The sequence below is a fragment of the Ascaphus truei genome, chromosome 6 (genome assembly GCF_040206685.1).
Source record: "Ascaphus truei isolate aAscTru1 chromosome 6, aAscTru1.hap1, whole genome shotgun sequence".
In the NCBI taxonomy this organism is placed as follows: Eukaryota; Metazoa; Chordata; class Amphibia; order Anura; family Ascaphidae; genus Ascaphus; species Ascaphus truei.
In genome coordinates, this window is record NC_134488.1 from 16,523,320 (window position 1) to 16,534,631 (window position 11,312).

An 11,312-nucleotide genomic window follows, 5' to 3' on the forward strand; every position below is an offset into this window, starting at 1 on the left:
CGGCCAATCACAGGCCAATCACAGGCCAAGCAAGGAAGCCCACAAAAGATGTGGCAGAATTGATGAACGCCATCTGAATGGGAAAAGTGGCTAGTGCAAATAGTCAAGATTAACGGCGGGAAGAAACATGGTGGTCACCCCATAAAGAGAAAACCCACAGATGGGGGAGAAAGCCATGGAGAAATCCTGATCCCAAAACCAAAGAGATGGTTTTCAGCTATAGATGCAGAGAAGGAGGACACTAATGCCAGTCAGTGTCAGAACAGAGAGAATCTACCACAGATAGTGAAGCAATTCGTCTGCTCTCGGTCGGCCTCGGGAAACAACAGAGGGACACAGTGAAGAGGCATACTGAGCTTTGAGTGCAGAAAAGCTCCATGTGGACTGCACCCAAAAGAGGTCATTCTACTTCCCACATACCCAGTGTACTACTGGGGCCCTCAGAGTGAGTGAAAGTAAAGATTGATGGGCAAGTATGCAACGTCCACTTGAATAGTGGATGACAAGTATCCATAATTTTAAAGCCCTGGTACGACCAATACCTAAAACACCTGCCATTGCAAACACTGGAGGGCTTGGTCGTTTGGAGCCTCAGTGACACCAGCTATCCTTATCTAGCAAAGAAGAGACTGGGGCCATAATTGGCACGAATGACAATATTTTTGGACAACTAACAAAATGGTGCCAGACCAATAGTGTAAATGATTACGACTGGACATTGACCATCCATCTTTTGTATTTGAAGGCCTACTAGTGGATGGAGGAAAAAAAATAGGGCTCAGAGTGAGGGGCCCTTGGGGAAGATTACATGCAAATGCCCCCCAACAATGAACATAGCATTACTGGAAAAGTGAATCTCAGGCAAAACATAGAAGGGACCACTGTCATGATTGATAGCCCACCCCATGGAGGATACGCTGGAGAACTACTGGTAAAGGCCAGAGTGCTGTCCATATAGAAAGGGAAAATGGACACACTAGGAGTAGGATTAGAAGTAAAAAATGAGACTGCCCATGATGTGTAGATACAAAAAGAGACACAGTGGTAGCTCATCTGTGTAGTGCTGAAGTGATGGGCCCCACATGGATACGAAAATGTTCAATTTTGGAGACAGCTACTCCAGAACACTGGAAGAAATGGCTGCAAGAAAAAATGACTTGTACTCTAGGCCAGAGGGTTCCTCCACTCAAGAATGGGATGTAGGAAAAGCCCACGGCGTGGAACACCAGATCCGCCTTCATGATGCTCGCCCGTTCGGAGAAATGTCACAGAGATTGGCCCCGCCGGATGTTGAAGATGTGAGACGACACCTACAGGAATCAATGGGTGCTAGCATAATCTCAGAATCCTGGAGACATTACACATCACCCATAGTGGTGCCCCAGAAAAAAAAACCGAGCATAAAGAATGTGCATTGCTATTGCACATTGAACAAAAAGGACCACTTCAGATCAATACAGGGCCGCAGACAGATTTCCTGGGGCCCAGGACTAGTTATGACCGGGCCCTCCCCTCCCCCCATGTCGGTGGTCTTGTAACCCCCCCCCCATTTCACACCTCCTAAGCCACCTCTATTTCCCTCCCTCTTCCCATGTTTTTTCTCCCCTTTGTCTCACCTCTCCCTCTTCCTCCCATCAATTACCCCAATCTCACTCAATCCCTGCCCCTCGCCTCACGTCTATTTTTCTCCCCTGCATCTCACTCTTACTCACTCCCTCCTCTCACTCTCCCCCCATCAATTACCCCACTCTCTCAATCCCTCCTCCTCACACTCATTCCCTCCCCCCTCACACAATCCCCCCCACAACATACCAAAATATCCCACCCCTCTAAATACATACGAAAAAATCCTCACCCCCGCAAATATATACAGCCCCCCCAAATACATATTAAAAAAATACATATAAACCCCCCAAAAATCCATATAAAAAACTCCAATCCATATAAAATAAAAGCAATATATATAAATCCCCCCATACATATATAAAAAAAATACATATAAAACCTCACTACATATAAACCCCCCAAAACATATTTTTTTAAAAACAATACATATAAACCCCCCAATACATATTATAAAAAAAAAATACATTGAAAAAAAACAAACACATAGAAAAAAAACAATACATAGAAAAAAAAACCCACAATACATAGAGAAAGAAAAATAATACATTTAACCCCCCAATACATTAACACTCCCAATACATATATTTAAAAAAAAAATACATACAAACCCCCCCACTATATATTAAAAAAATACATATTAAAAAAATAAAAAAACAACAATACATAGTAAAAAAAAACCACAATACATAGAAAAAGAGTTAGTGAGAAGACCTGCAGCTTGGAGATAGCCGGGGCCCGGCGGCCACGAGAGGTCAGGCCCAACTGGTTTGTCCAGCCACCGGGCCCCACATAGCCATCGGGCCCAGGACATTTGTCCCAGCTGTCCCCCCCTGTCGACGGCCCTTGATCAAAATACCATGCAGCTTATAGAGGATGCATTGGATTACCTCCCCGGAAGCAATTTTTTTTTGTTTTGGACCTTCACAGCGGATATTACCAGATCCCAATGTACAAGCAAGAAAAAGAAAAGACTGTTTTTATATGACCGTTGGGGCTCTACCACTTTTAACGCATGACTCAAGGAGTGTCAGAGGCCCCAGCTATTTTCAAAAGGCTAATGGAACGTGTTGTTGGGGATATGAACCTATTAGAAGTATTGGTACACCTGGATGACAATAGTATTTGGGAAGACATTGGAGGAACATGAGGGCGCCTGATGAAACTAGTAGATCGGCTGAGCGAGAGTAGACTAAAATGGTCAGAGGACCAGTATCAGTTCTGCCGGACTGTTGTCCATACACATATGTGGGACATGTTATGTCTGAAAAAAGAGTGGCTACTGATCCATCTAAATTAGAAGCCATTGCATCCTGGCCAAGGCTCAAGCAATTAACAGAATTTCGATCTTTCTGGGGTTCTACGACTATTACAGTCCATGAATTATTTCTCAGCCATAGTACAGCCATTGACACAATTAACCAAAGGCTACATGGCACCTGAAGGATGCAGTGTGGCTGCCGGAACCACCAGCCAAGACTATTTCAAAATGAATTACCTATTTGGAGATAGATGGACTCCAAAGTGTGAAGAGTCTTAACTTATGAGTGCGCCAGTACTTGCATTTCCTGATCCACAAAAACACTATGTGCTTCACGTAGATGCCTGCCTGGAGGGGTTATGGAGGGGCAGTGCTGTATCAGGAGCACCATGAAGGCCTGAGACCCGTAGCATTCTGAGCCGTGGGTTGGTGCCTTCGGAGTGGAACTACCCAGTGCACAAACTAGAATTCTTGAAATTTGCAGTCGTGGACAAGCTGCACGATTATCAGTATGGAGCCACCTTTGCAGTACACAGAAAACAACCCACTTACCTTCATTTTATCATCAGCGAAGTTGGATATCACTAGTCACAGATGGTTAGCAGCCTTGGCTAGCTACAACTTCAGCCTGAAGAACAGACCAGGAAAACAAAATATTGATGTTGATGCCCTGTCCTGAATTCACAGGGATGCTCAAGATTAGGATGGACATTGGGAAGAAATTGCCACAGTGGGAGTGAGCGCATTATGCAAGCAAACTGAGGTGCCAAGACAGATCACGATCGCAAATCTAAACAGGGTTTCTGACAGTCTGGGGATATCTTCGACTGCAATATTCCTAGTATACTCTCACCTTGCAGGGTTGAACATGGAGGGGTTGTCCGACTTAGGGCCTCATGCAGTAAGCAGCGATAAGCCACTTATCACCAGTTTAATCGCCAAAAAAGCCTACTGCGATTCAGTAAGCCCCGATAAGCTGGCGATAAGAGCAAAAATCGGCAGGTTTTTTTGCCAGATAAAAAAAACGCTGCCTGCTCGGCGATAAGTCACTTTTCGCCACTCATCGCCAGCTTTTCAAACTCATTGTATTCTATAAGCCCCGCTCGGCTTATCACAGCTGATCGGCACCTTAGAATGGTGAATGTCTCTTCAAATCTGCCCGCCACAAAAAGTTGGCAAGAAGTTGGGGAGAAGCAGCGAGATGGCATTTAGAAAATAAAATGCATGTTTCCTGCATGGGATTGATGCCGGGGGTCTCGGGAGCTGATATCCCTTAATATTAGCACCGGAGACCCCCGGCATGAATCCGATGCATGAAAAATGCATTTAAAGGCAACTTTATTACCTTAGTGGCTAACCGCAAAGGCAATAAAGGGGTTAAACACCCGTGCCAGGCTTATTATGGGTAGCGGGGTGGGTGAAGGTGGTATTTAGTCCTTGGTGGGTGTTTAGGCCTTGCAGGGGGGTTGCGGGTGGACTTAACTGCTTCATTACCTTAGCGGTTAATACCGCTAAGGTAAAGAATGGGTTAACCCCTCCCGTTACCACCCGGTAGGCCTAAACACCCATCCTTGGAGCTACTACCCCCTTCACCCACCCCAGCTACCCACAATAGAAAAAAATACACACAACAGCCGCACTACCCACCTTCTAGGCCCCCAATAAACCATAACAATATTTTTTTAAATACACGAGATTAATACCCCAGTCCAGCGGAGGTCCCCGGTGGTCCCGACGGGTGTCCGCAGATTCCACAGTGCACCCCGGGAAGTGCCCACAGGTGTCTGGGGGCCTCCAGGTGGTCCCCGTGGGTGTCTGTGGGCAACAATGGGGTCCCCACGGGGTCCCTGCAGGTGTCTGGGGCCCTCAGGTGGTTCCCACGGGGATCTGGGATCTTATTAATCACAACATTAGCAAGCATAAATAAATAAAGTAAATAAAACCGTTCTACTTACCCATGCAATATGAAGGGCATCCTTGTTAGCTTACTGCAGGTCCATGTCCTCCGTTGTCAGAAAGCATACATACAGTAATAAATACAATCTAATGTCCCGTAGCCCCTTAATCACCTTAGCGGTTAATAACCGCTATAGTTATTATGGGGTTAACCCACCCTGCCACGCTACCCACCCAGGAGGCCTAACCACCCACCCTTCACCCATTCATTGGTACATCATGCCCATATAATATATAATATATAATATGGGCATGATTGACCAATATAGTATACCAAGAAATGGGGAAGGATTAAAAAAATCAGGCCAAATAAAAAACATTACATAGCCACATCAAAAACATTAAACAGCAAAAATCAAACACAGCACATAGCAAAATAAAACACATCACATAGCCAATAGATAACAAATGCCAATAAAACAATTAAATGGCACAGTGGGTAAATGATGCCCATATAATCTGTGCATCATTTAACACTATACCAGACAATGGTCAAACTTAAAGAAACGATCACAAACAAGATCCAATGCCATCCAAACAATCAGAAAATAAAAACAAATAAAGAAGTAAACTTAACTAAATTAACACTATCAATTAAACCAAAATACATTCCACAATTAAAACACCAAATCAAAACCATTATGCAATAAATGAAAGTTCAAAGTAACCACCATCACACAAAATCTAACTACCAAAAAAAAGCCACTATTAAAAAGGAAGCACCCCCTTGAAATAAACAATTGAAAACACCACTGAAAATGACATCTTACAAAATAAAAATTAAAATTAAATTGACCAAACATTTATAAACAAACAAACAAACTACATTTAAAAACATAAAAACCAGCATTCGCACAAACACCCATTGATTGTCCCCTGTATGTATGTATATCCATAGAACAATAGATGGTAAAGCTGCACACCAATAAATTAAAGTATAATATACTTGCAACAACCGGTGCTCCTGGTTCAGGGAAAACTGCCTGTAAATCCTGAGATAGTAAGAAATTGATGATCAAGGGCACAATTTGGATTTTCACAAAAGATTTAATTATCAAAATAGCACCAAATACGATGTTTCGTCCTTCTCAGAGGACTTTTTTCAAGTGACTGCCTGTCACTTGAAAAAGTCCTCTGAGAAGGACGAAACATCGTATTTGGTGCTATTTTGATAATTAAATCTTTTTTTAAAATCCGCATTGTGCCCTGGATCATCAATTTCTTGTATATCCATAGAGACATACATACATACAATGGCAATGAATGGGCATCAAAAAAAATTAAATCAATAAAAATAAAAAACCTGTAAAAGAAAAATAACATACATTCCATATTTTTCCTTATCTTAAATGTCTTCACCTTCCGAATCCTGGGAACACCGCATGCTCTCGAACCAATCCACGAACAGGAACCAGGTTAAAAAAAATCCAAAGTCTTTGTCTTCTTTCTTTTTCTTCTTCTGTTATTTGTAATCCAATTTCGTCATTTTCTTGGGTCTTCTGGGTCTTCATCTGTATCTTCTTCATCGGTATCTTTGGCAGGCACGCCTTGTCCTCCAATAGGAGGAGGAGGTCCTTCCTCCTCGGCTTCTTGGTGTAAAATGAGGTGACATAGGCTTTTATAGGCCTATGATGTCACATTTTCTGCAAATGATTCCCACGGGCCTGATTGGCCAGTGAAAATCATGTGCTTTTCCTTTTTTTGGGTGACGACATGTAAAGGAAATTAAGCCAGCCACTCAGAATGACTGTGCTTCCTTTCGCTTTAACATGACATCATCAAAAACAAGATGGCCGGCATCACATGGTACTTGAACCAATAAGGTTGTGGGAACTGTATCCCCAATCTGATTGGCTGTAGTAAACCATGTGACTGAGTTTTTGTGAGAAAGGATGTGACGTCATCCAAAGGGAGTCACATGGTCTGCTGCAGCCAATCAGATTGGGGATATAGTTCTCACGATCTGATTGGCTCAAGTACCATGTGACGCAGGCCATCTTGCTTTTGATGACGTCATGTTAAAGGGAAAGGAAGCACAGCCATTCTGATTGGCTGGCTTCATTGCCTTTACATGACGTCACCAAAAAAAAGGAAAAGTACATGCTTTTCACTGACCAATCAGGCCCTTGGGAACAATTTGTAGAAAATGTGACATCATAGGCCTATAAAAGCATATGTTGCCAAATTTTACACCAAGAAGCCGAGGAGGAAGGACCTCCTTCTCCTATAGGGGAACAAGTGCGTGCCTGCCGAAGATACAGATGAAGAAGCTACAGATGAAGACCCAGAAGACCCAAGAAAATGACGAAATTGGATTACAAATAACAGAAGAAGAAAAAGAAAGAAGACAAAGACTTTGGATTTTTTTTAACCTGGTTCCTGTTCGTGGATTGGTTCGAGAGCACGCGGTGTCCCCGGGATTCGGAAGGTGAAGACATCTAAGGTAGGGAAAAATATGGAATGTATGTTATTTTTCTTTTTCAGGTTTTTTATTTTTATTGTGATTTAATTTTTTTTGATGCCCATTCATTGTCACTATTACTATCACTATTTATGTATGTCTCTATGGATATACATACATACAGGGGACAATCAATGGTTGTTTGTGCAAATGCTTTTTTTTATGTATTTTAAATGTATTTTGCTAATTTGTTTATAAATGTTTAGCCAATTTAATTTTTATTTCGTAAAATGTAATTTTTAGTGGTGTTTTCAATAGTTTATTTCGGGGGGGGGTGTTTGGTTTTTAATAGTGGCTTATTTTTGGTAGTTATATTTTGTTGGATGGTGGTTACTTTGAGCTTTCATTTATTTCATAATGGTTTTGTTTTTGTGTTTTAATTGAGATTTTGGATTAATTGATTGGTGGTAATTTAGTTATGTTTACTTCTTTGTTTTTAATTTCTGATTGTTTGGATGGCATTGGATCTTGTTTGTGATTGTTTCTTTTAGGTTGATCATTGACTGGCATAGTGTTAAATGATGCACAGATTATATGGGCATCATTTACCCACTTTGACATTCAATTATTTTATTGGCATTTGTTATCTGTTTAATTGGCAATGTGATGTGTTTTATTTTGCTATGTGGTGCATTTTATTTTGCTATGTGCTGTGTTTTTGCTATGTGCTGTGTTTGATTTTTGCTGTTTAATGTTTTTGATGTGGCTATGTAATGTTTTTATTTGGCTATGTTATGATTTATATTTGGCTATGTAATGTGTTTTATTTGGGCCTGATTTTTTAATCCTTCCCCATTTCTTGGTATATTGGTCAATCATGCCCATATTATATGGGTATGATGAAACAATGAATGGGTGAAATGTGGGTATAGTGGTTCCGGGGTGGGTAGTTAAATCTCCCGGGTGGGTAGCGGAGCAGGGTGGGTAAACTCCTTAATAACTATAGCGGTTATTAACCGCTACGGTGATTAAGGGGCTAGGGGACATTAGATTGTATTTATTACTGTTTGTATGCTTTCTGGCAACGGAGGACATGGATCTGCAGTAAGCTGACAAGGATGCCCTTTATATTGCATGGGTAAGTAGAACGGTTTTATTTACTTTATTTATTTATGCTTGCTAATGTTGTGATTAATAATGGGCAAATAATCTATTATCCATATTTTGCCCATTACTGTACTGTATGTGTTTGGGGATGGGGGTGGGGAGAGGTGTATTGATTTTAAAGTAGGCCATGTTTTATTTTTTTTAATACAGGATTGGTACCTCAGGCCTGCGAAGACCCACGGGGACCACCCGAGAACCTCCCGACGCCCACTGGTCCACCTGGGAGCCCCGAGGACCTGCAGGGACCACCCAAGTGCCCCAGATACCAGTGGGAACCACCCGAGGACCCCCAGATGCCCATGGGTACCACCCGAGGACACACAGGGGACACCGGACACCTGCGGGGAAGAATCGGGGGCTCCACAGCTGTGGGGACAACCCAAGGGCCCCAGACACCCATGGGAACCACCCGAGGAACCCGGATGCACACGGATACAACCTGAGGACAAACGGGGACACCGGACACATGCAGGGAAGAACCGGGGGCCGCACAGCTGTGGGGGCCCGCAAACCTGCAGAGACCACCCGAGGGCCCCAGACCCCCATATGAACCACCAGAGGACCCCCAGACACCCGTGGGAACCACCCATTGACCCCATTGGGGCCCACGGACAACAGCGGGTACCACCTGATGGCCCACCGAGCCTAGCGGGGACCACCCGGAGGCTCCCAGACACCTGTGGGTACCCTTCGAGGTGCACTGTGGGCCTGCAAATACCTGTCGGACCAGCCGGGGAGCACCTCCGGCCTGGGGTATTAATTGTGTGTGTAAGATAATCATGGTTATATGGGGGGTAAAGGGGGTGGGTTGTGTATTGGTGCTAACTAAATATTTTTACATTCATATTTTATTACTAGTGTAGATGAGCAGGGGGTCTCTGGAGCAGAACCACATTGGTTTCAGGTCCGGGGACCCTGTGCTTCCTGAGATAAAGGCCCCGTTATGGGGTGCCGGTATCTCCTTTGCTTTGGATTCCCACGGTCAAGTGATCGGGACATTTCCATGCATAGGGGATACCGGCACCCCATAATGGGGCCTGAATCTCAGAATGTACTGGCTCCCCGGACCTGAAACCAATGCGGTTCAGCTCAGGAGACCCCCTGCTACAATACACAGTAATAAAAATATTTTTACATTTAAATTGTATTTCCGGCGATTTTTTCGCAGGGAGAGGCGGATCCCTCTGCAGCAGATACAACTCACCGGGTGAGCCCTTATCGGAGGGCAGGTCCTATCGCTGACGGCAACTCGCCATTTTTGGAAATGTTGCTCTCACTGGTATTCGGGCCTTTCTGCATACCGTGAGAGCAACACGGCAAAAAAATGACGATTTCAAAACCCTGACGATAATTTCTATCGGATTTTACTGCATGAAGCCCTTAACCGACAGGATCTATCATAAGCTCAGCAGACAGACACTGCGTTGAAAGAAGTGTGGTCATCCCTGAGGGACCAAAAATCAGCCAAGACAGTCATTGGAAGGCACCCCGAAAGTCCACTCCTCGTAAGGCAGGCTGTTCTGGTGAACAAGAGCGGAGTGATGTCCAGTTGCCTAGAAGTCACAACACACTAACTAAGCAACTGGGACTTTCTTACTAGTAGACAGGTGGTACTACATTCTCTCCATGATGATCATGGCCATCTTGGCACAGGCAAGAAATTGGGATTATTGAAAGACTGATTCTATTGGCCCCCAATGGCTCGGTATGTCAACGAATATTGCAAGAACTGTGGAAGGTGCGTGCCCAGAAAGACTTTGCCTACGAGGGCCGCACTATTGACAAATCACCAGCAGTGGACCACTGGACCTGGTCTGCATGGACTTTCTGTCCTTAGAGCCAGACAGCAATAATACCATTAACATTCTAGTGGGCACTGACCATTTCCCCCGGTATGCTCAAGCATTCCCGACAAAGGATCAATGAGCTACTACGGTCGCCAAGGAGCTGTGGGACAAGTACTTTGTCCATTATGGATTGCCAGCTAGGATACATTCTGGTCAAGGGCGGGATTTTGAAAGCCAACTCATCAAGGAATTACTGCGTATCTGTGGAATAAAGAAATCCTGAACGCCTTACCACCGACAAGGGGGCCCGTAACCTGAGAGATTCAACAGGACTCTATTGAATATGATGGGCACATTGTATTGTATGTCTTTATTTATATAGCGCCATAAATGTACATAGCGCTTCACAGTAGTAATACATATCATATAAATAACAAATGTGAAAAAGAAAAAATGTGCACAAGCGTTAAAGACTAAAACACCAGTGTGACAATTGCAAAATATATATATATAAAGGCTGCCTAGTAATACTGTCAGTACTGACAGAGAAAGTGAAAGTGAAAACAAAGAAAAACCTGGCGCCAAAAGTTCATTGGATAATCCTGTACTCCTCAGGGGATCAGCACACTTGCTTGACAGGCCATATAGGGGAAAAAACACAAACAGACACAGATCATAGTGCAACACTGTAGGGTTAAAACAGGTCTACACTAATACACACACTGCACATATAACATAGAGACTCCTAGTGACTATAAACTTGGTATTGGACTTTGGTATTGGACTTTTTGGGACACTTGGTCACATTTGAGCCCCATTGCAGCCGTTAGTTCTTGGCATACAGGACGTTTGTACTGTCCCTTTAAGGGCACGTGCACACTCGCGTGCAGGCACGCTGAGACAGCCTGTGTAACCGGAGGAGGAAGTGAGGAGAGCAGCCTCACGTGGAGGAGAGCTGTGAGCCCCACAAGCAGGCCTCCAACACTGCCACTGTTCCTGTTAACCCCTGGAGGGAGAGTCAGCACGAGAGTCACGGTGCAGCAGGAATCACATCTCTGCAAAGACATCAGCAGCAGCCGGAAGACTCTTTGTTGCATTGCCTGTATTTGCCTTGCTG